General features: G+C 39.8%; 1 long non-coding RNA gene across 1 annotated transcript in view; it reads right to left on the reverse strand.

Moving 5' to 3' along the window:
• Positions 1-24,487, reverse strand: part of LOC105081429 (uncharacterized) — a 667,267-nt gene that overhangs the window by 636,932 nt on the left and 5,848 nt on the right. Inside the window, exons 2-7 of the long non-coding RNA XR_012499887.1 lie at positions 13,786-22,082; positions 11,422-11,520; positions 5,123-5,268; positions 4,190-4,266; positions 3,606-3,760; positions 512-606 (exon numbers count right to left, since the gene is read on the reverse strand). This is a non-coding gene — a long non-coding RNA (uncharacterized LOC105081429). The remainder of the gene's footprint in view (positions 1-511; positions 607-3,605; positions 3,761-4,189; positions 4,267-5,122; positions 5,269-11,421; positions 11,521-13,785; positions 22,083-24,487) is intronic.

Here is a 24,487-nt window from a genome sequence, read left to right on the forward strand (position 1 = left end):
TTAAAGATTACTTGTTAACTGAAGAAAATGAGACATTTCAAGTTAAAGAATTTAGCACTTTTATATGAATGGGAGGAAGCAAACATTTGGGCTCATTGAATTCATTCCTTTGACAAGCACCTAGCTATCTAGGGCCAGTATTCTGTCCTTATTCTGAGTCCCCTCGGAGGGCACCATTGTGAGTGGCTGCAGAGGCCGGGCTGCAGGCTTGTCTTCACTGGCAGGTGGCGGCAGCCGCTAATGACTTGATGGCGTCAGCATTCTTTGTTTACTGATATGGTCTGCAGTATTTTTCATTCACAGGATAAAGGCAGTCAAAAAGCAAGACTTCTAGTTACAAGATAAATAAGTAGTAGGGATGGAATGTACAATAGTCTAAATATAATTAACACTGCTGTATGTCATACATGAAGATGCTAAAAGAGTAAATCCTGTCTCATCACAAGAAAAAAATTTTTCTATTCCTTTTATTTGATACCAATATGAGATGACGCATAGTCACTAAACTTACCTTGATAATCATTTCATGGTATACGTAAATCGAATCATCATGCCGTACGCCTTACACTTACACAGTGATGGACATCAATTTTATCTCAGTAAAAACTGAAAGGGGAAAAACGGTAGACTGTTAGATACACAGCAAAATGTTAACAAGGCTGAACAATAGACCATATGCTAGCTTCTTTCTTGAAAAGTAAATGTATCAAACAGAAATAAATGAAAATCTAATACCAAAAAAGTACACATTTTAAACTCAAAACAAGAACTCATTATACTAACTAGAAAAGCAGGCAATGTGTGTTGCTAACCTCTTACTAAGTAAAGAGTCTTCATGTCCTCCCTTCCCTTCCCACCCCTCCCACAGACACACATGCGTACACACGTACACACACACACACACACAGAGGAAATTTTTCCTATGACCCAATGATACAATGGAAAGAGAAAGATCTCTACAGTCATTTCCCATGAAAAACAAAATTCTGACTTTTAGCTGTCTTCTTGAAGCTAAGGCATCGTCATCTCCAGAATGCTCATGCTACAATACAAATACTACAACTGGCAGGGTAGAACGCTTTACTCACCATCAACAACTCTTTTGTAACTTAGTACTGCCATTCCCTCCTTCCATGGAACTGAGAAATTTACTTAAATGTCCTACATCTGAATCCTTTCATGGGTAAATAAAAATAGATATTTATATAACAACAGATGTTATATATAGCTGTGGGGGGGGGAGGTGGTAGGAAGCGATGCTGGGATTTGCATCAAGCCTCATGAAATGCAGAGGTGCTCACTCAACAGTATCTGCTACTGCTATGATTATTATTATTTATCATTCTTATTATTATTCCCATTAGCTAACAGGGAGGAGCAAGGCCCAGGTTGGCTCAGGCAGACACGTAGCTAGAAGGTGGAGAGGAATGCATAGCTGAGAGTAGTGGCAGAAGGGCAGCTCGAAGGCTCTGGGTCTCATGACACAGAAGGGAGGGAAAAAGTCTAAGATGAACACCACCTCCTTGTCCAGTTTGCCTGCAGCCAGGCCTGACTGTTGACTCACTTGCCACTGCCACAGATGTCACAGTCTCCAGACTGGTGGGTCTAAGTCCATGCGGGCTGCTACAACAGCAAAACCATAGAACGGGTGGCTTATAAGCAACCAAAATTTATTGTTCACAGTCCTGGAGGATGTGAAACATCAGTCAAGTCCAAGATCAAGGTGCTGGAAGATTCAGTGACTGGCAAAAACCTGGTTCCTGGGTCACAGATATCCTTCTTGTGTCTTTAAATGGCAGAAGGGGCAAGGGGGCTCTCTGGGGTCTCCTTTGTAAGGGCACCAACTCCATTCATGAGAGATCCACCCTCATGACCCAAGCATTCCCCAAAGCCCCACCTCCTAATACCATCACCTTGAGAGCTAGGTTTAAACATAGGGATTTGTGGGGGACATAAACATCAGTCTATAGCAATCTGCAGCACAAGAAGACCTGTGGAAATATGGAGAATTTGGATAATTTCAACTCCTTTGGCCATTTCCTCTGAAATGTGAAAGTTGGGCTCTTCCACCTAGGGTTCTGTTGAATCATTCCATCCCTTTGAATTTGTGCTTGCCTTTCTAACCTTTTAGATCTTGATGGGAAACAGAGTTGAGCGGACAGAAAGAAAGAACAGGATAAAAAAGAATAAAGGTAACTTTTAGATCCAAATGTATGATGCTTAGTGTTCACTTTTTCAAGATTAAGCCGGGGAAGTGCCTAATCACATACTCACAGCTGGTTTTCAGCCCAGGATCCTCTACTCCACGGAAACGCCAGCTTTTGTCTGGCTGTGATGTACACAGTGCACTTTTGAACTCAGCCCTTAAAGTCTTTGGATACTCTTTGCTTATAATTGAGAAGCCAAGCAAGAATTTCCTGGCTTCCAGTTCCTGGACTTGAGGCAGCATTTCTTCACAGGGAGTGTTCCAAATGTTAATAATTGTGAGGCAAGCTGTCTATCAGTGTAAGAAGGGTGACGTCAAATAAGGCCAAACAGAGTCTTTTACTGCAAGATTTCTCAGAGCCTTTAATGTGCTCACAGGGAACATCAGTTCCCCAGAGAGGTACTTCCTTGATCATTCACCATTTTTTCACAGAGCAGTTCAAGGACTTAGCAGTCTCCTAAAAACTTGGGGAAACGCTTGGAGAAGGCCCAAGATGGTTTTATATTTTGATTTGCTCTTTTTGTTTTAAATTACTTAGAGTTGGTAACCCAAGTCCATGTTATTTACTTAAGGGAGGAATTTAGAAACCCAGTAATTCTTAGTAATTCTGGTACGATGTTTAGGACGCAGGGCTCTGGATCTTAACTACAGCTACGAGTCCTTGAGAGATACAGAAAGATGGACAGTGCACACCAAATCACACACCTGACTTCTATGAAAAACATTTTTCTCAAATTCCACTGTAGACCCTTGAAGATTAAGGCCGGAAGTTACACTGGAGCCTGGAGGAAAGTCAAGGCAATTGGTTCTGTCCCTAAACATATTCTCCGTAAGTGGCACACTTTCAGACTATGCAGAAGGCAGTCACAGGTGGGAGCCTCTTGTGTGTGTTCAGTCCCACCACTGCCTGACAAAGTGTAGCCAATACACCTGGATTTGGCTAAAAGGTGTGGGCTCAGAGAAAGACTGGTTTTGCTCACAGTTCAGGCAAATATATCAAAGAAGAGAATAAATGTATGTCCTGAGGAATCAGGGAGCATGGTCCCCAGATGCAAGCAATTTTTCTAAAGTCTCCTCATGGTGGACAAGGGTTGATTTTGCCTGCAAACAACCAAAGACAACACAGAGGAAAACAAACATGGAAGATGGAAAATAAGGACCCCTGATGACAGTGGTAGGCCCGCTGGATCCAGCTCCAAAATACAGCCCTCTAAAGTTTCAGATTCCAGGAGCTGTAATGTCTTTTCGGCTAAAGCTAGTTTGAGTTGAGTTTCTAAAGCTTCAATAAGAAAGTGGCTGAATAATCCACTCCTCTTCTTAAAAATTCATGGAAAATTTGCATTCTCCTTCACAATACATCCATGTTTATTTTCAAAGAAAAATATGTTAAATTATTTACCTTTGAGTAAAGTTGACTTTCCCAGAAGATGTGCCACATGTACATAGTGTCTTCTCACCTGCCCCGGCTCACTGCTGAGGACCCCAGTTTTGAGTTGCCTGGTTGTGGAATAAAAATGCAATTGTGCCTTCTTAGTTCTTTCCATCTTAACTGTCCTGCAGACAAAGAAAGGAAGAGCTGAAGAAGATGGAGAAGCATTACATTCCAGGGAGGCTTAACCATTGACTCCTGGCCTCCTTTGCATGGAGCCCCACTGCCTGCAGTATGGCTTAAGTTTACTGAGCCTTGTCTACCTGCCACATGCTTTATGTGTATTGTCTTAGCTCTCATAACATTGGAGGTGGTTACTATTATTAGCTCTAGTTTATAGATGAAAAAGTATTGGGATTCACTCAGGTTTAAAAACATTGCACAAGATTACAAACCTAATAATAGAGCCAGCATCAAAATCTACACAAACCATCACCATCATCATCATATTTATTATGTTTCAGGTACTCTTCAAGTGTTTTACATAAATAACTCATTATTTAGATACTGTTATCCTTTACTCAAAAATGGAGAGACAAAGCTTAACATCTCACCGTGACTATGTTCCAAAACCGGATGGTCTTGCCCCAGAGTCTGCAAATTTGGCCAGTGGACTGTTTCTTTCCTTGGCCTGGATGGAAAGAAACAACAGTGCTTCCTTCCAAGGTTGAATGGGCCCCAGGACCCTGATGCCATCCCACCCATGTAAGAAACCAGAACTTCTAAGAAACCAAAGAGATCACAACTTCTCACTGAAAACTAAAGGTGACTTTGCCACACGAAACTCCACCTTTCTCTATATCACACTCAAAGTTGCATCTTCTAAAATGTGGCCTGAAACATGTCCTCTGAATTGACTGAGGGATAGCCAGTCTCCTCGTGCGGGCAGAGTGGAAAGGACCAAGTAGGTATACTCGTTTTTATTGTTATTTATTTATTTATTTATTTTTTATTGATTTATAATCATTTCACAATGCTGTGTCAAATTCCAGTGTAGAGCACAATTTTTCAGTTATACATGAACATACATATATTCATTGTCACATTTCTAATTGCCACTTTCACAAGTCACCACAAACTTAGTGGCTTAAAAGAACACACATTTATTACCTTCTGGTTCTGGAAGTCAGACACCTAAAATGGGTCAGTCAGGCTGTATTCCTTATTCCTTCTGGACAGTCTAGGCAAGAATCTGTTTTCTTGCTTTTTCCAGCTGCCAGAAGCTGCCTGTGTTCCTTGGCTTGTGGTCTCTCCCTCCGTTTTCAAAGCCAGTGGTGTAGCACCTCTAAGCCTCTCTTTGACTATCCTGCCTCTCTTTCACTTATAAGGAGGCTTGTAATCACACTGGACCCACCTGGGTAATCCAGGAAACCATCTCAAGATTCTTAATTACATCTGCAAAGTCCCCTTTGCTATGTAAGGTATCATGTCTGCAGGTTCCAGGGATTAGGACCTGGACATCTTTGAGGAGCCATTATTTTGCTTACCACAGTAGGCAGAGGAGGTTTTAGCATCCCCAAAGGCCAACAGATACTGCTTCTAGAAAATGATTTCAAGATTGAATGGCATCTCTTTACTCCAGCTCACGATCTTGGGGCAGAACCAGCAGGCCCTCTTGCTTTCTGAAAGGGATCTAAGACAGAAGGGTGGAGACATTTCACATAATTATCCCTGTCTCTTCTAGGCCAAAGGTCATTTTGCCTTTTAACCCAGAGCACTGCCATTTCTGGTTGCCAGGATGCAGTTGCCTGCGGGAATTAATTTCATTTGCTGCTTACAGAATACGTTTCCACAGGTCTCTTTAATAAATGTGTTTCAAAACACAATATGAATAGTGATTATCTCCTTGTTTAGGTCTGAGATCACTGCCTTTTCCACACTTCATAATAGTAAGTGATTTATTTGTTTTATAGTTTGCTTTCTTGGAGGCTCTCCCAGGTCATGTTTAAATGGGCATTATCAGATTTCCCCAATCTATGTTTTCTTTGCTATTAGAGAAATGGAACTGAAATATCCACAGTTTTTATTTTCAGACACTTCTTAACCAATTGACTTCATTTCTATAAAATGAACTTTTTATCAATTTTAAAAATTAAATCTATGTTCATTTCAGCCTAGCATACAGTTCTGAGATCTCTTCCCTCCCGTGAATTTCCAATTAAATGATAGCAGTCATGGGCCAAAATTGGCTTTTGTTAAGATTAAAGATGAATGACTAACAGCAAAAAACACTCTCCCTACCTATACGTTGGGCTGGGGAGAAGAAAAGACCTACATTTAAGAAGGCCATTTATTAGACACTAACTTCAAAAATTTGGCCAATTCCTTAAATATTCAAAGGATACCTGGAATGGAGTTAGAGGAAGAGTGAGGGAGAAGAGGGCTCCTCTTTCCACAAGAGAATGGAGGCGTTTTTGGTTTTGGTTTATATCTTCTTAGAAAGCAGTCATAGACCATAAACAAATACAATAATGGTCTTTCAACAAACTACAAAAACAGGTAATGGGCCAGATTTGGCCCACAGCCCACCGTTTGCTAATCTCTGATGTAATTTTTTAAACCACTAAATTCACCCCCACTCCTGACGTATTTTTTCTTTTTTGCTTGAGCCGGATGAAGTTAGGGTACTGAGTTACACCGTGTTTCAATACAACTGGTTTCTTTTGCATTGCATGTAGAAACATTAATGTGAGTTGTCCTCAGCAAACTGCCAAGGCATCTGAAACACACACAAAAAGGTTAAGATCCTCTGAGTAACACTCCAACGTGTGAAACCAGTGCTCTGTATTTACACCTCTCAGGAACAAATTTATTCCAGACAGATTATATATGATGAAATTACAAACCGGTTATTCAAAGTTGGGAGGCTGAACAGAAACCATAAGACGTGAGAATGACAGCCATGAGGACAGCAACCCTCCTCTCCTAAGTACCAGGGTGGGAGCATCAGTAGAGCAGAATGGACTCAGGACTGACCACAAGTGGTACTTCTCATGATAAGGTATGATTTCAATTCTGTTTGAGATTCAGCATGGGAGCAGGAAATCATAGGGACTTTGTACAGCACCAGATCCTGGGTTTTTAATCCCACTTCCGTCTCCAGGTAGCTGTGGGTCCTTGGACTGAATACTTGATCTCTGTGAGTCTCAGTTTCCATCTTGGGCAAACTTCATAGGGCTCGTAAAAATAACCAAGGAGAAAACACAACAAAGGAATGACAGGCGTTCAGTTGATGTTCTCTTGCTCCTCTGTTTGCGGTGGTTATTGATTTCTTTTGGATGGCTACTTAAAACAAGAGGCTGCAGCATTCCACAAATGGGTAAGAGCACACAGCAGCTCATTTCAGGTTTTTATTCAGTGATAAGACTTATATTCTGTAATTGGCACGTGTTCTTCTTTTTGCCTAATGACACTAATCTGTTCTTATCTTAGTCATTTAACTGGGTTTCGTGATTAGCACAGGCAAGGTTTTAGGGATTTAGATCATTTGTTTGATGTTTTAGCTTTTAGCCATGTTTGATTATTTATTAAAATCGATAAAATCAGCTGTGTCAACTAGTTATTAAAACTATAATTCTTTTATTGGCTAATACCAGGAAGGCGGAAGCAAATGAAAAACTAAAACATTACATGAATTCTTGATTAGAAAGCCAAGCTTCTATAGGGGTGGCCTACATACTTTGCATTAACTGCAGCCTGTTTAGAACAAGTCTGTTCTATCTTTAGTCCATAAGGAAAGGACCAAGTGGGTAAGCATATGCGCGACTCATGTTCTAATTTATGCTTTAAAATAAATACGAGTTTGAAAGAAGCAATGTGTTCTGGTCTTCAGAAAAGAAATATGAAGTACTTGCCAAGGGAGAGTGGTGAATAGTATCCAAAGACGGCTTCCATCAATTCCTTCTCCCCGCATACAGGCATGTCACTCCAACCACCAAGAGACGGATTTTATTTCCCTCCCCAGAATCTTGGCCTGCCCTGTGATCTGCTCTGACCAGTGAAATATGGTGGAAGTGACACTTGGCCAGCTTTGCTCAAGGTCTTGAAGAGACCTTTAAGGGCCTCTTCTTTGAATGTCGGAAGCCAGATGCCAAGCTCTAAAGAAGCTTAGGCCAGAATACTAAGTGATGAGACACCACATGGAGAGAGAAAGGACACATGGAGAAGCATAGAGAGGCAATGCCAGACACGGAAGTAACATCTTCTTGTACCTTTTGGCCCAGCCTACCCCATATGGAACAGAAGAATTGCTCAGATGAGCTCTACAAGAATTCCTGATGCAAATACTGTAAAAGATAATTACTCATACTTGTTTTAAGCCACTAAGTTATGGGTTGCTCAGTTAACCAAAAATAGATAACTTAAATGAAGGCAGAAGGGATAAGGAATGAATACAACTTTTGATGTAAGTGCTGAAAATAAAATATCTAGTTGAATGAGTGAGCTTCTATTGACCTAGGATTATCTCTACCCTTCAAAACTATTTCAAAAAAACAAACAAACAAAAAAACAACAGAGCTCCCCTTCTGAAATACTGCTGGGAAAAGAGAAATATCCAAAGTGTCACAGAGTTGAAGAAAAGATGTTGTTGGTTCAGGAGTTTGTAACATGAAATCAGAGTGACTAGCAAGAACAGTTGGTGGCATTACTAATGTGCTTGTTCATATAGAGAGTTCATTTATTAACCATAGGCAGCTCTTAGATGGGTTTCTGTTTCTTTGTGTATGAACAAGAAGCAGATAAGTTTCCAAAAGCACACCTCGTATTTTAACCTCAGTTATGTGAATTATGTAAACTCTCCTCATTTCCAGGAAAAGAAAAAGTTCTTAACCTTGTAAGAAATTAAGTACCTAAGAAAAGAAAGAGAATAGTAGTAAATATATAAAATATATGCAAATTAAAGCAGTATAATACCATTATCCCCTGTCAAACTGGCAAATTAAAAAAGTTAATTCCCAATGTAGGCAAAATAAAGGCATTTTTATTCTAAAAGACTAAAAGAATTTGTCACCAGCAGATTCTCACTAAAGAATCTATCAAAGAGGATTCTTTAAATAGAAAAAATATCATCCAGATGAAACAACAAAGATGCAGCAAAGAGTAAAAAGAAACAAAACCAGTAAATACGTGGATATGTCAAAATGGATATTAAATGTACAAAACAATAATGCTAATGTTTTACTTGCTTTTGCAATATATAAAATTAAAGTGCATGATGTCATATTAATTAGGAGGGGATACACAGCATTCAAGTAGCTAATATTAAAGTCTTCAGATTATACATAAAGAGTTTAAAAGATCCTAATATTTGACTTTGATTAAGTCAAGGACGTAATAACTATAAAAGTAATGAAAGAATATGAGTAAAACTTTCAAACTCCTAGAGAAAAATGAGACAATTAAGAACTCTTTACGGAGAGGGTATAGCTTAAGTGATAAGAGTGCATGCTTAGCACGCATGAGATCCTGGGTTCAATCCCCAGTATCTACCCTAAAAATAAATAAACCTAACTACCTCCCTCCCCCACAAAATAACAACAACAACAACAACAAAAATCTAAAAAAAAAAATTACTCTTTAGTTTAATTCATCAAAAATATACCAAAAAAATAATAATAATAAAGGTAAAGGATGAAAGAACAGGCAGGACAGATAGAAAATACTCTGTAATACATCAATAATTACATTAAATATAAATGTACAAAATGCTCATTTAAATGACAAGGACTACTCAACTGGATTAAAAAATAAAACTGATTTCAAGCTGTTTACAAAGGATAACTATAATGGGTTGAAAGCAAACGATTTTAAGGGAAAGAAAATGTTAAGCCATACAAAATAACAACAACAACAAAAAAAGCTGTAAAATAACACAGAATAGATTTTAAGTCAAAAACACTGCTAGAGCTGAAAAGGGACAATTTAAATAATGAATATTTAACTCACCAGGAAAATACAAGAATTCCAAATACGTATGCAACTGATGGGGCTCAGAGCAAGCTATCCCAAAATACACAAATGTTCACATATTGATTATTTTGGATTAAAGTTATTTCTGAAACAGCTGATATAAGAAGAACCCCCTGACCCTCCTTTGTTCCCCTGAAAGCAGGAAACAAAGTTCCCACAGAAAGGTATCTTCCCTGTGCTGGGAGGATGGAGGGCATCCTCATTGTCCAACATGGGGAACTCAAGGCTGAGAGAGCTGTACAAATAGACTGTTATTTCTTCATTATTTTGCTACCCCGATGAAAAACTCCCTTATTTTTTCAATCCTCACAGGTATTTGATTCTTTGTTTAAAAAGGTACACAGACAGCCTGCTTTGGTCTTAGATCCTATTACTATGGGGTTTCTGTACCTATAAAATTAAATTTGTTTTTCTCCTATTAATCTGTCTTATGTAAATTTGATTATTAGATCAGCTGATAAAACCTAGAAGGGTAGAAGAACAATTTTGCTCCCATACATACCTAACAACTGAGCCTCAAAATATATGAAGGAAAAATTGATAGAATTATAAGAACGAGACAAACCCATAATCATAGTAGGAAATTTTAACGTACCTTTCTCTGTTACCAACAGATCAAGTAAACAAAATCAGTAAGCATGGATAAGTTTTGAACAGCATAATTAGCAAACCCAGTTTAAAGCAAGTACAAAGATTATTGCCCAAAAGTAGAGAAGACATTCTTCAAAGACATACATAAATGTAACCACAATCAATCAGGTAGTGGTCCTCAAGGCAAGCCCCAGCAAATTTCAAAGGGTTGAAACCACACAAAGTATGTTCTCTGATCACTAGCAATTAAATTAGAAATCAAAAACCAAAAAGTTAAGTAGAAAATCCGATACATTTGGAATTTAAGAAATATATTTTGTGACCTCTATTTCCAGCTATGATAGAATCGCTTGTTGATAATAATCCTCTTCAAAAACACACCTAAATGCTGGGTTAAAAAAAAAAAAAGATGATAAATGCAATTCTACCACTGTGAGGGATAGAATTAGAAGTGATATGATGGCTGGCTTTTCATTGTGTTTATATCTATTTTCCCAGTTTTATAAAGTCAGTAAGAATAACTTTTTCTAAATTCAGTAAGAATTATCTTTTCACTTAGCAACCATGAAGAGTTGTTACAAATAAAGTATCACTAATTTTTTCCCATTATTTACATTTTCAATCAATACTTATAAGAGAACAATTATTCTCATGTGAGGGCCTTTGACACTGTTTGATGATGTTGAAAATGTACATATCTTTTGATTCAGCAGTTTCACTTACAGAAATTTATCTGCCAAAGCATATGCACACATCTGTCTAAACACAGATATACAAGAATATATATTGTGTATAGATGTATATTCTGAAGTATTTTTTGATGGGAACACTAAAACAATGTCTGCTCTTAGGAGATGGTTAAATAAATGGTGATACATGACTTTAGAGAAACACTATTCAGGAATTAACAAAGAATGAGGTAGGTCTATACATGCTGATGGACTGTATGCCTTTGATTAAATATCTTTGGTTCAAGCAGCAAAAATCAATTCTGGAGTACTGGAGCAAAAATGAAATGAAGTGGAGCCACAGGAGTTGGTCCACAGAATAGCCAGGAGGCCGGACAGCAGAAAAGACACTGGCAACCCCAGAGCACTCAGCACCTCAGGTACCACTCCACCATCTTCTCTGGATGTTGGCAGTGCCCTTCTGATGTTGTTTTAATCCTTGAGTCACTCCTGTTGAGATTCACTCTAAAGAGAGAAAGAGAACGTGGGTTGCATACCTCATCCTTGGCTACCAGAGGACAAAGGACTTAATTGACATTCCCACGAGGACTGTGCACAGTGAGAAAGAGGTGATTCCCCCGAATAAGATCAGCGTGCTGTTTGGAAAGGAGAAAGAATACTGTTTAGTAAGTTAAAAAAAAAAAAAAGTGTCCTGTATAAACTGCTACAGGAATAAAACAAAATGTAAAACATAGTAAATCACCATACATATTTTTTAAAATGAGAGAAAGAATATATATCACAAGTAACATATAGAAGGTATTCCTAAAAACAAACAATGAACAAAAAGAAAACCCTGCTAGAAATGGCACATCCTTATCTCCCATTAGGCCCTCTGCTCCACAGGAACAAGAACCATGTCTGTCCCAGGCTGTATTTTCAATGGCAAACACAATAAACAGTTGCAGAGTGAATGCAAGAATGTAGTTCTAAGGAAGAGAACAGGGGACCCGAGGGAAGAGAGACTTACTTTTCACATATTAATTTTTTAAAATCAAGTGCCTGTCGTCCTTTTACAATTAAACAAGAGTGTAAAGAGAATCCGTAATCATAATACACACTTTTTTTAAATATGAAAATGTCTTCCCCTAGGAAGTTTGGGAATCGCTGTTATAAACAATCAGCCTCACCCCCTCTCCCTGGACCATCTCATTGTTTCCGCGCCCAGAGAGTGGAGCAGAAAAGGCTGCATTGTCCAGTGGAACCGCCCAGCTTCAGCAGGGGAAGCTCCCCCACTGCACCGCACACAGTGCAACTCAGCTACTCCGGGGCCCCAGGAAAGAATGACTGGAGAGATAAATAGTCAAGGCCGATTTGGTCATCACGCTGGGGCTCCAGCTCTTTAGAAGTCTGCACGGATAGCAAAAACATTGCTGAGTGTTTAAACGATTTGAATGATATTCGTAGGGAGACCCTGAAAAGAGGAAAACAATGGCTTGATGACAGCAAGCTGACAATGGAAGAGAATTTTGTGGGCTGAGATGATTGTGGAAGCAAACAATGGTGATATTGTCCTTCTGGTGTTATTGTGGGACGCCGTAATTTATGGATGAAGTGGGATTTCAAACAAGATAAACAGACTTGAATTTGTTAACTAATACAGTAAGCAGAGAACATTCTGTTATATGAGGAGAGAAATGGGGATGTTTTATACACCCCTGCTATTTGCTAAACAGAAATATGTTTGTATTTGGGATAAAGTATTGCTTTCCATTGTTTCTGCTAGTTTGTTGAGAACATCCTTTTTCATGTAATCTTGAAAACAGAAAAACCTGGGTGAAAGAGAACATTGTCAATATATGTCACTAGACAACTATTTTTTTGGTTCTAGAAGTTAGAGAGGGTGTGAAAGTGTCAACTAATTTACTCTTTTCTTTGCAGATGTAATGCCTGTCTACTCACAGATACTGAGAGGATGTAATGGCAATCACAACGATAACTACTTCTCTATCACAAGCAGTTTATAACGTCGTGTTGAACAATTTAGTTTCGATTACACATAGAAAAGAGGGACCACTTCTCTCTAAACTATGAAAACCAGGTTTATACCTTGGTAAGCATGGTTAGTGATAAATTACTACTATTTATGGAATTACTGGATTAACATTTGTAAACTGGACAGAGGGCAAATTATGTATCTTACATCTCAATCCTGGAAATAGCGTCTGGCAGGCAGTAAAGAGTGGAGTTCTGTTGAATGAGTAAAAATTTGATTCTTCTATGGGCAAGGGAGTCTAAGTTGGGGATACATCTGTCAAAGATAAAACTTAGGCTGAGACAAAAGCATCAAAGACTATTCATAATCTTGCAAGGGGAACTATCAGCAGGGATTTTAGGGTGTGAGAAAGGAGACGGCATTTGATACAGTGAGAAAGGAAAGGCTCAGACAGCCCCTGAGTGGCAATAGTTCTTTTAAGGTGGGATTTTGGAAGCCAGGATGACTTTCTACAGGTACATTTGGCAGTCCTTGGCTAGCTGTCATGGGGCAAGCAAGCATTTTGGGCATGCTCTTAAAACAGGTACTAGTGGTGGAGGGTTTTCTGTGGCCAGTCATTTCCTAGAACATGTGGTATTCAAAGAGGTGCACTGTTTACAGTCAGATTATCCTGATGGTACTTTATAAGAAGATGCCTACAACCTAGGTCCACTCTTTCTTACAGAAACAAACAAACTCTATCTCTAAATTGGCAAAACAAAATAAAATTGAAAGAAGCTAAACAAAAAACACCCACCTCCTAGAAAATCTAAAAATAAATAAATAAAATGTCAAGTTCAAAACTGAAAAATACCACTAACACTCCCCAGTCCTAACTGTAGTAAAAATACGGGTGGTATCACTTCACCTGCTTTGGAGAACTCACCTGATGTAAGCAAACTTGCATTTTCATTCCAGCTTTTTTCGGTTATAGATGTAGACTCAGGACAAAGGTAAACAAATCCAACGTTTGACTGAAATTTGGATTATATCGGTGAAACACTTTCCTGAAGACTGTAGCGCCTGCTTTCTATAGGTGTTATCATGTTGATTGTGCAAAACAGCCACCTTAAAAAAAAAAAAAAGCTTGCAAATGTTATTTAGAAGTTAACCGTGAGGATTCACAACCTTTCAGATGGCTGTGTCTTTATTTATTAATTTATGAAACTGCCAAGGGACCGGTGTGGGGAAGGGGCAGTATTAGTGACCACGGGAAATTTTAAGAAATTAAATAGACCTCTGGCTTGGTGCCCAGAGGAAAAAAAAAAAAAAAAAAAGTCAGTCCCTGCGCAGAAAACCAGGCAAAAGATAAAAAAGATTCCATTATGTCTATAATACAATCTTCTTATGGCTTTAGTACAAGTTTCTTCTCTGCTAACAGAAGTCCCTGCAGAAGGTTTAAACAATCCCTACAATTTCATTATGTGAGTGTAGCTAAATCCAATAAAGAAAAAGGCCCTGCAGAGCCGTCCCATATGCTCAATTCCAGACCCTCTCCTTCTCGGGGAAGTCAGAGAACTTGGCTGGCTGGAAACAGATTCTATTCAGACTGCCTGGAGCACAAATCTTGCTTTGTTGACATCAATGCAAGCTCTCCTGAGGACACACAAAGAAGAGAAGAAGCTATTAGAATTTCTCGTGACCCTGCTCCGGGCCAAATCCAGCTTTGCTTAAATGAATGAAAATGCTTGTTACATGGCCCAAGAAGCTACTTTGTCCGTTTGAAAATTAATTAGACCGTAGCTAGATGAACAACCAGAAGATGCTTTCACAACGTTTGTAGATGGATGACCTTGGCTGAGTTCCCAATTTTAACAAGTTTACCCTAAAGCAAAAACATGGCCTTTTGGCTGAGCTAATGCCTACAATTATGATGCTTTCCTGCGTGGTAGCCAACCGTTTGGCACAATCCCACCAGAAAAGGAAGTTAAGAAGAGAGGAGTTAAAACGTTTACATAAAAGTGTAATAGAAGAGGTTCTCGAAGGAAATTTTTTGTCTCAAGTAGCCAACTTAGTTACCCATTTCACAGCTGGACTGGGAGAAAATGTTAACATCTTTTTAAAAAGTATTTCTTTTTTTTTTTTTTAACTAATTCTCTGTTTTATTTGGGGGGGATGACAATTAGGTTTATTTTTATTATTTATTTATTTATTTGTTTGTTTACTCATTTATTTCAGTGGAGGTACTGGGGATTGAAACCAGGACCACGTGCATGCTAAGCATGCACTCTACCACTGAGCTAAACCTCCCCCCTTTAAAATCTTGTGTATGTCATGATACACTCTTGATCAAGACTCTGAGAGGACGCAGATTCTGTTCTTCCTTGTAGCACTTTAAGTATAGAGGGACCAGAGTTGGCAGGTTGGCAGGAAGCATAAAACACTGATCCATATGTAAATCTGTTTTTCAAGTGTCAAGTTGAAGGTGTCAGGGAAGAGAGGGGGGAGGGTATACCTCAGTGGTAGAGCGTGTGCTTAGCATGTTTGCTTAGCTGGGTTCAATCCCCAGCACTTCCATTAAAAAAAAAAAAAGATTTTCATGGATGAATATGGATCACCTTTGAGTGTAAGATTCTGAGGCACTTCAGTCACAAAGAGAAGAATAGCTACTTTAAAAAGTAATCTGCAAATTGCTACATTGAGGAAGGTCCTTTAAATATATTAGGGATGAGACTATACCTGATGCTTAACTATCTTGTAACTTGAAGTTGAGGGCAGAGGTAAGAGGAATTGGACACATTGTGTGGAAATAAAATTCCCCAGTGTTCACAGCAGCACTATTTACAATAGCCAAGACATGGAAGCAACCCAAGTGCCCATGAATGTAATGGGATTAAGAAGATACCGTGTATATACATATATATAGAATGGAATATTACTCAGCCACAAAAAATAAAACATTGCCACTTGAAGCAACATGGATGGACCTAGAGAATATTATGCTTAGTGAAATAAGTCAGGCAGAGAAAGACAAATACTATATGATATCACTTGTATGTGAAATCTAAAAAATAATACAAACAGGGTGAGGGTATATCTCAGTGATAGGGCACATACTTAGCATGCACAAGGCCCTGGTTTCAATCCCCAGTACTACCATTAAAAAAAATAAATAAATGAAACTAATTACCCCCCAAAAACAAACAAAAATAAATAAAAATAAAAAACAATACAAATGAATGTATATGCAAAAGAGAAACAGACTCACAGATAGAGAAAACAAACTTGTGGTTACCAAATTAGGGGTATGGGATTAACAGATACAAACAATTATAATAAAATAGATATGAAAGAAAGATATAACATAAGGCACAGGGAATTATTCCCATTATTTTGTAATAACCTATAATGGAATATAATCTGCAAAAATACTGACTCACTATTCTGTACAGCTGAAACGAACACAATATTATAAATCAACTATACTTCAACCAAAAGTAGAAAAATTTTGAAAAGTTTCCCCAAACCACCACTTCCTTATTTAAAAAAAAAGTCTTGAAAGTTGTATCTGACCCAATAACAGCTGACAGGGGCAAGGATAGACACCTGACCTTGATGGAGCCAGTTCATTGACTGACACTGACCAATGACATCCTTCTCTGTCTTCGTGGGGCTCTCTCCATCTCTTCTGCACATGCTTTCTCTTTCTGGGGTAGACAATGGAGCATCTTTAGGCATAAAGATGACTAAAGAGAGACATGAGTTGGCCTGGGTGGAGGAGATTACTGCAGGTATTGAGGGAAGGACACAAACAAGAGGTCATGTCACTTTTAGCCTCTTAATTATAAAAACCTAAGAAGAAAAACCATGGAAGAGGCCACTAAGAACCCATAAGGAATCTTTCCTTTTGTCCACCTCCCACAAGGAATTTATACAGTTTAAGTGCAGAGACATAAATGTACTTTCTGCATTCTCGTAATGTAGTGAATTGTTTTAGGACAACCCTTCCTGCCTCCCCTAACTCCAGGTCTCTTCTATGTCTTATGTGACTTAATAGTTATCAAACATCATCCCTCCACACACTCCTCCCAAAAAAAGTTATGTAGGTCTGGGCTCTGGGAAATCTAATATGGTCAAAAATCTTTTGGTGTTGCAGTTCCAGGGATGCTAGAGGTGGGTGACTCTGGTAAAGAAGAATATTAAATACCTCCTCTTAATGCTGCACACAGAGGAAAGGACGTGTGCTGATCTATAGAAAAATCTGGTTCAACAGGTAATCCATTGAACAGAGTTAGAGAAGTCACATTATTTCCTCCTGTGGAAGTCACCTGACTCCTCCAGGATGAAACATTTCCCAGGTTCCATGACAGGAGTGGCCACTTTTAGATTAGCTGGAACTCACAGGAGGTCTCCTCTGCTAGCAAGGAGAGTAACTCGGTTTCCTTAGGAAAGGCTGGCAACTCTGGATTTGCCAAGATGCCCCTCTGTCATTTCAATGAACTTTCCTTGGTAGGCTCGCTTATGTCAGATTTTGTCCCCACGTTTTTTGCCCAGAGTTTGAGTGTTTTCACCCTCTGCCCAAACAACCAAAAGTAGCACAGAATATCCAACACAAATGTTTAGAACTGAAGATGGTTTCAAGTCCCTAGGTTCTGTATTTTCTCTGCCATTTAGTATCTTCTCTTTCCTCTTCTACTTTTCTCCCCCAATTGATGTTTCTGAAAAATCAGATCCGTAAGGCCAAATATGTCCTAAATGAATGTTTCTCATAAGAAATGATTATGGAAACATTACCACAATTTCATGCTGGTCTTTTATTTCAAAGACCATCACAGACCAGTGAAGTCCAAGGGTCCATCACCTTCCCATCTAAGTCTTCTTTATACCCAACATACCACTCTTTGATTTCAAAACCTTAACATTTAAAAATGTATCACACAGAAGGGATCATTTACAAAAGGGGGAATGACCAAGAAAGAACTATGAGGAGACAACGTAGAGCCCCCCCGGGCTGGCTTATGGGTCCTGGAATGAGCATGGAAGATTAAACAGAAAGGCTTATCTGACAGGTACGCACACAAGACCCATTACAGGCAAATTAAAATGTCGAACATAAAAATGCAAAGCAATAATAATAACAGCAATTTGTATTTTCCTGTGATGCTTTATAGTTTTCCAAACACTTTCAAATGTCTTATCTCAACAACAGGCAGTTAGCTACTATCACCACCAGATTGCAGATGAAGAAACTGGTCTTCCAAGAGCTTAAGAGACTTAGCGAGAAGAGGGTGGCTAATTGTGGGTAAGAACACACACACCGTAGAGGCAAAGAGACTGGGGTTGGAATTTTGGTTCCCACTTTAGCTGCAAGGGGCTTGAGACAAGCTGTTTCACCCCTCCTTACCTTGATTTCGTTATCTGTAAAACTGGGCCAATTTATCACACCTAAGCACTGCTCTAAAAGCTACAGATGCATTAAATATTCTTCCAAAACCCCTATGAAATAGAACTCCCATTTTACAGATAAGAAAATTGAGGCAAGTGAAGGTTAAGTAACCTGCTAAGGAGTACAGTCAGCAAGTGACAGAAGTAGGAATCATGCCCAGGCATGGTGTCTCATACCATGCACCATCGCCAGACAACGTCTGTACCCCGTCTCGTTTACTGGGGTGAAGAGTAAGTGGCCTCATGAAACTACTCTGTGTCCGGTGTAGTAAAAGGTCACTACAAGCAGCATTCTTTCCTTTTTTAAAGAGCTTCTCTTATTTATCGGCTGTCTTTCACTATAGAATGGAGGTGCCACAAGGGCAGAGGTCTCTGTTTTGTCCTTCATTATGGTCCTTGGACCTAGAATAGTGCCTGATACAAAATAGAAGCTTGGAAATTATCTACTGAGTGAAGGAGTGAATGAACAATGAAAGGAATAAGGCTCATATTGAGAGATCTTTGGGGGAGTTGAAAGAGGAAGGAGGCAGAACACAGCATGAGTTATTGCCTCCTAGCGTACTTTTCAAAAGTGGTTGTGTCCTCAAAAACTAAAGAATTACCATTAATGTGAAAGTTAAGACTGTGATGAAAAGGCGTCTTTGGAAGCAGTGTAAAATATACAATTGAAACTTCGGTGGTCCGACCTTGTGACAGGTAGATGGGTCGGAGAGGGCTGTTTGGGGTACGTGTGCACTTGTTCACCTGCCCGTGGTGCAGACTCTGCCTCCCTCTGGCTCCTCACCTCTCCCGCCATGCACACACCCCAAGTCCAGCTGCCAGTCCCAGAGTTCAGAATCTGGCTGCATCCCTGCACCCACTGGACCAGTTTGGGAGCTGAATGGAACCTGAGCCTCCTGGTTCCTATCTCAGTTTTCCATCACCACTGGTAACCTTAAACGCCCTCAAAAGAATTCCATAAAATGGACCAGGATCCAAAGGAAAGAACTAGATTGAACTTAGGCAGAAAAGTGAGAGTGTCCTTTAAATGCCAATAGGCACTGCCTTTGGCATAACAAAGGAGTTAAAACATAATTAAGATCTGAAGGCTGATTACAGGAATGTGTATGATTATTTTTATTATTTTTCCTCTTTCTATCTTTGCGAGAGGATGTGATCAACCTCTGCCATGCTCCGTTGCTTAGTAGCAGACAGAGTTTTAATTATACACTAAAATAAGCTAAAGAACAGAAAACTGCTTTATGTCTAATACGTATATATCAAGAAAGGCATGTGACAGCATCTAAATTGCTTTAGTGCCTGATAAAGAGTGTCTCCGGTAGGGTTGTCATCAAAAGATCACGGATGGAGTAGGAAAGTATTATTAATAAAGCTGCTACTCTATTTATATGTCCTCCATTGTTTGTGATTTCTTGTTAGAAGCTAGAAATGAATTTTTATCTACCACTAATTTCATCAGGTTTTTTTTTCTGAGTCAGAGGGAAAAAAAAAAAAAAACTTTTGTCAATTGCACTGCCAACCCTAGTCCTCCAAATAGAATTCTTTTCACTCCTTCAGCTCTGCAATTCCCAAAATATTATATTTCACAATAAAAAATTAAAGAATTAGTCCATTCAGTCTTTCAGCATCCAAAAAAGCCACATTCCAGCAGCAAACCCCAGAGGTGTGCTCTGCCCTCAGAGAGATTTAAGGGAAGAAAGAGAAAGATGAAAAATAAATAAAACAATGAACAGATAATGACAGACTATAACAAGGGTTATAAAATAAACAGAGTATATTATTTAGGATTATGTTTAGCTGCAAGTGACAGAAAATTCAAAATCACTTGGCTTTAGCCAAGGCTGTGATTCAGCCAGTATGTATGGAGGGAGTTACAACAATTTTTTTTTTTAACACTGCTATCTATTCTGACTGATCAGGGCCCCCATTCCCTTTGATTGGGTCAGGCTCATATGCCGGACAAGTTGCTATGTATGCTGAATACTGACTGTAGCTTAAAAAGGTTATTTCTTTCCCTCACATGAAGGAAGGCTCTTCAAAATGGGTCAGGCAGCTTCGTGAATTCATCAAGGACCTGGGTTTGTTGTTCGCCATTCTCAACACACAGCATCCACCTTATGGTCCAAGATGACTGCTTGGGTTCTAGCCATTACTTCTAAGTGAAGAACAAAGGTGAAAATAGAGCCAAATTTCCTCTCCTTGAGGATATGTTAGTGTTTATTCTAATAACCAGAATATAGTCAATGGCTACAAGAGAAGCTGGAATACCCAGCCTTTACCCTAGGTGGTCATATGCCCACCTGGAAATTAGGCAGTAATTCTATTACTAACAGAAAAAAGGAGAACAGATAGAGACAGGTAGTAGACATTGTCACACAGGGTGACGTGACAGAGAGTAACTGATACAGAGAGGACTGCTTTAACTAGGGTGGTCGGAGGCCTTCTCGGGAGGTGACAGTTGAGCTGAGGCAAGTGAGCTTGTCATATGCACGGGAGGAGGACTTCAGGCACCAAAAATGTCTTTTTTTCAAAAAAGATGGACTTCTGCTCACAGAATGATTTGTACCTCACTTTATAAGTAATATTATACAATTATGAAATTTTCCTAAACTGACAGATAATCTGTTTTCTTCCCTAATTCTTAGTTGTCCAAATCTCAAAGCATGTTACATTATGGGAATTTTTGAGCTATGGCAACAGACGACGACTGTCACCCCGTAACGTTGAACCTGGTAGGAGGATAGCTGAGACGTTCTTTAGTAGCAAAATACTACCTGATGTATTATTTAGGGGGTGTGTCTACCAGGGTGGGGGTGAGGTAGCCAAGCCAAATAAAGTGTGCATCTAGTAAGTCTTAGTAACCACTATGAGTGGCGTAAATAACATGTTAGACTCAGACAAAACCACTTACAAATTAGGGTATTAAATCACAACTCAGATTACAATAACATGATTTGGTTTTCTGTTCACTGGAATAGAACTGATCGTATGGAACTAATGTGATGTTTTGTGTGAATGTCACATTAGTTATGCATTTGTTACGTGATTTCCGTGGGTCCCAGAATGTAATTCACTGGAATAAACAGAAGAGCCTAGTGGCATGAAAGCCTAAAGCTATCAAGGGGGAATGTGTCTTCCCACACTGTAATTAAGGTGACATCACATCCAGGGCATTTTCTTAATGAGTATCTTACACTGACATCAAACAGAAAAAATAGAAAAGAAATCACTTAATACTATGTATTTCTATAGATTGCACATGAACAAAGGTGATTATAAAACAAGTAGATTTTGTCTAAATACATCTTGCAACGGCAACATGCCCTACTACAGAATGCGGAGATGGTGTGTGTGGATGTGTGTGCGCGTGGATATGTGTGTGTGTGTACTTGTGTTTTAAGCCTTCTTCTTGAGTCTGTTGACCAAATCATAGAAGAGGAGAATTCCTTTGGAAATCATTATTTTGGGTTTGGAGGAAGAACCTCTGAAAATACACTTTTTCTAAACTGACCAGATTCACACCCCCCCCCCCATCTGTATGTGTCTAGCTACAAACGTAACGACCTCGTCTATGGGACCAAGAAATCACGTCTGTTCCAAAGCTGTTCGAGCATGGGCTTCATTTTCAAGTGCAAAGACTATGCCCTTTTTACCTCTGTAACTCCAGCAGCCAACACGACGTTTGACGTATAGTACTTGCTCAGTAAGTTTTAAGTGAATGGACGGTAACTCTCGTTCACAACAATATCCATTTACTCAACAGCTGTCCACGTCCTTATCGATGTATTTGACAGAAATCTAAGACATAATAAAATTCCAAGACCACAGAAATTAGAAGTGGTTATAGAAAAACCAAGGCCTTACAGTATTCTATCCTATACATCCACTTCTCTCTAGAAACCTATCTCAATAAGAAACATTAAATGTATGGAGTAAACATGGATGGCAGTACACACATTTAGGTGTGCAAAAAAAAAAACCCCGAAAAATAGAACTTGTTTTATTTTTCTAAAATTAGACTTCCTGTCTAATTTGAGTCTACTACCTCTTATCAAGCAGGTGGAGGGTCATCTTTGTAATTTGTGGGGGGTTCCCTTCCTTTTCCCATGGGGTTTTGCCTCAGTCTCAGGGGCAAAAAGAAGCATTGGGGGAAGCAAAGCATCAGGTCCTCAGTGTCATTGTCTTTGGTCCCTGGTGATGGGTCCGTATGGGTTACCAATCAGTCTTCCCTCATCCTCCTCTGCATGGTCCTTCCATGACTGGTTGTTTTCGTCTTTAATTCCAGGTCTTTCTAGAGGGTGGTTATTCCACCTAAGGCCCCCATCCTACCCAAATACTCCAGTAGTCATGTTTCCCTCTAGGGTACTGCTGCCTCTCCAGAACCCACATGGGGAGACCTTCACATCCTCTCTGCTCCCAGATGCCATAAAAGTACTTGAGATTTTTGCCACCTTCTGAGGCTTTGGCTGAAGTAACAGTGCACAGGGCCTCTTTCTCTGGTGCCTACCAACACCTCTGCTCTCGTTAACCTCCCTCTGACCTTCTCTTCACCCCTAACTCGGGAATCTTTTGGGAGTCTGTTAAGGAAACTTTTGGATCCAAATATTTGTCCTGTGCTATGAGCCTTTTCTATTTCATTATAAAGAGCCTCCTCTGTTTTCCACTTTCTGAAAAAAAAAAAAAAATCTCTTTTCTGAGTCCATGAGCATAGAATAATCAAACTTCATGAAGTTGTGGATATACCAAGGAGGAAGTTTGTTTGGTTAGTGTTACAAACGTATTATTCTACCCAGTAAGTTTTTTGTAGGCAGATGGAGTTGTAGCAAAGCAAGGAGGTGTGACGCAGGGTACAGGGCGTGGGCGGTAACAGGGAGTGCTGTCTGGGCTGCGGAAGGAGCCAGTGAAGGTTAACAGGAGGATGTCCTAGGGTCCAACTTCTAAGTGTTATAATTAGTCAGAGGTACACAGCAATCAAGAAGACCTGGGACCAGTCACCAGAAGACCTCGGGTAACAAGTACTAAACGATGAAACTATTGACTGAAAAACACACAACCTAAAAGTTGAGAGTTATGTTTTACTCAGCAGACTTACTGAGGACTTCAAACCCTGAGATAGCCTCTCAGATGCTCTGAGGGACAGCTCTGAAGAGGTAAGTGAGGAGCCAGGATATATAGGAGTTTCTGCAACAAAGACTGGGTAGTCGGAACACCAAAAGAATTACTGTTAATTTAAAGAAAACTAGACATCTCAAGTTAAGGAATTTAGCAATTTGCTATGTGCAGGAAGATGCAAGAGTCGGGGCTCAAGAAATCATTCCTTTGGTATGCATCTTAGCTGTCTAGGGCCAGGACCCTGTGCTCTCCCATCCTGAGTTCCCGTCAGGGGGCACCACTGGGGGTGGCTGCAGCAGTTGATGGATTGAAGGCCACAACATCCTTTGTTTCCTAATATGGTGGGTGGCATTCTTAGTCCACAAAACAGAGTCAAACTGATGAGGAAAGTTTGAAAAAAAAAAAAAAAAGGAAAAAGACCTCAACTCTTTGACACTTCTCCCATCCAGAGGGGAGTCCATGTCCCTGCCTCTGGAATCAGGGAGGGCTGGTGACTGCCCTGATTGGTAGTGGAAGTGATGCTTTTTGACTTCTGAGGCTGCGTCATAAAAAGCCCACGCAGCTTCTGTCTGGGTTTTCTGAAATATTCGTTCTTGGGTTCCTCCTGCTCAGACACCCGCCACCATGCGGAGAGAAACCCAGCCACATGGAAAGGCCATGTGCGGGCACTTGGGTCAACAGTCTCAGTGGAGCCAAGTGTCTGAGTCAGCCCGGTGTGGGCGCCAGACTTGGGAGCGAAAGAAGACTCGGGATGAGCCTAGCCCTCCGCTGCTGAGTCACTGCCTGCTGTTGGCATCCTCCCCGCCGAGGCCTCAGACATCACGGAGCAGAGATAACACAGGCCGTCCCAGCTATGTCCTGTCCAAATTCCTGACCTGTACGACCCGTGAGCAGAATAAAATATCTTGTGTTTCATAGAGAACAGACTCATAGTTACCAGGAGGTAAAGGGGGCAGGAAGGGATAAATTGGGAGCTTGAAATCTGCACCCCTTGGGGAGTGATGGAAATGTTAGCTATCTTCATTGTGGCGGTGGTTTCACTGGTGCATATGTCTAGCAAAATCCATCAAATTGTACATTTGAAATATGTG

Source organism: Camelus bactrianus, chromosome 17, assembly GCF_048773025.1.
Source record: "Camelus bactrianus isolate YW-2024 breed Bactrian camel chromosome 17, ASM4877302v1, whole genome shotgun sequence".
Taxonomy (NCBI): domain Eukaryota; kingdom Metazoa; phylum Chordata; class Mammalia; order Artiodactyla; family Camelidae; genus Camelus; species Camelus bactrianus.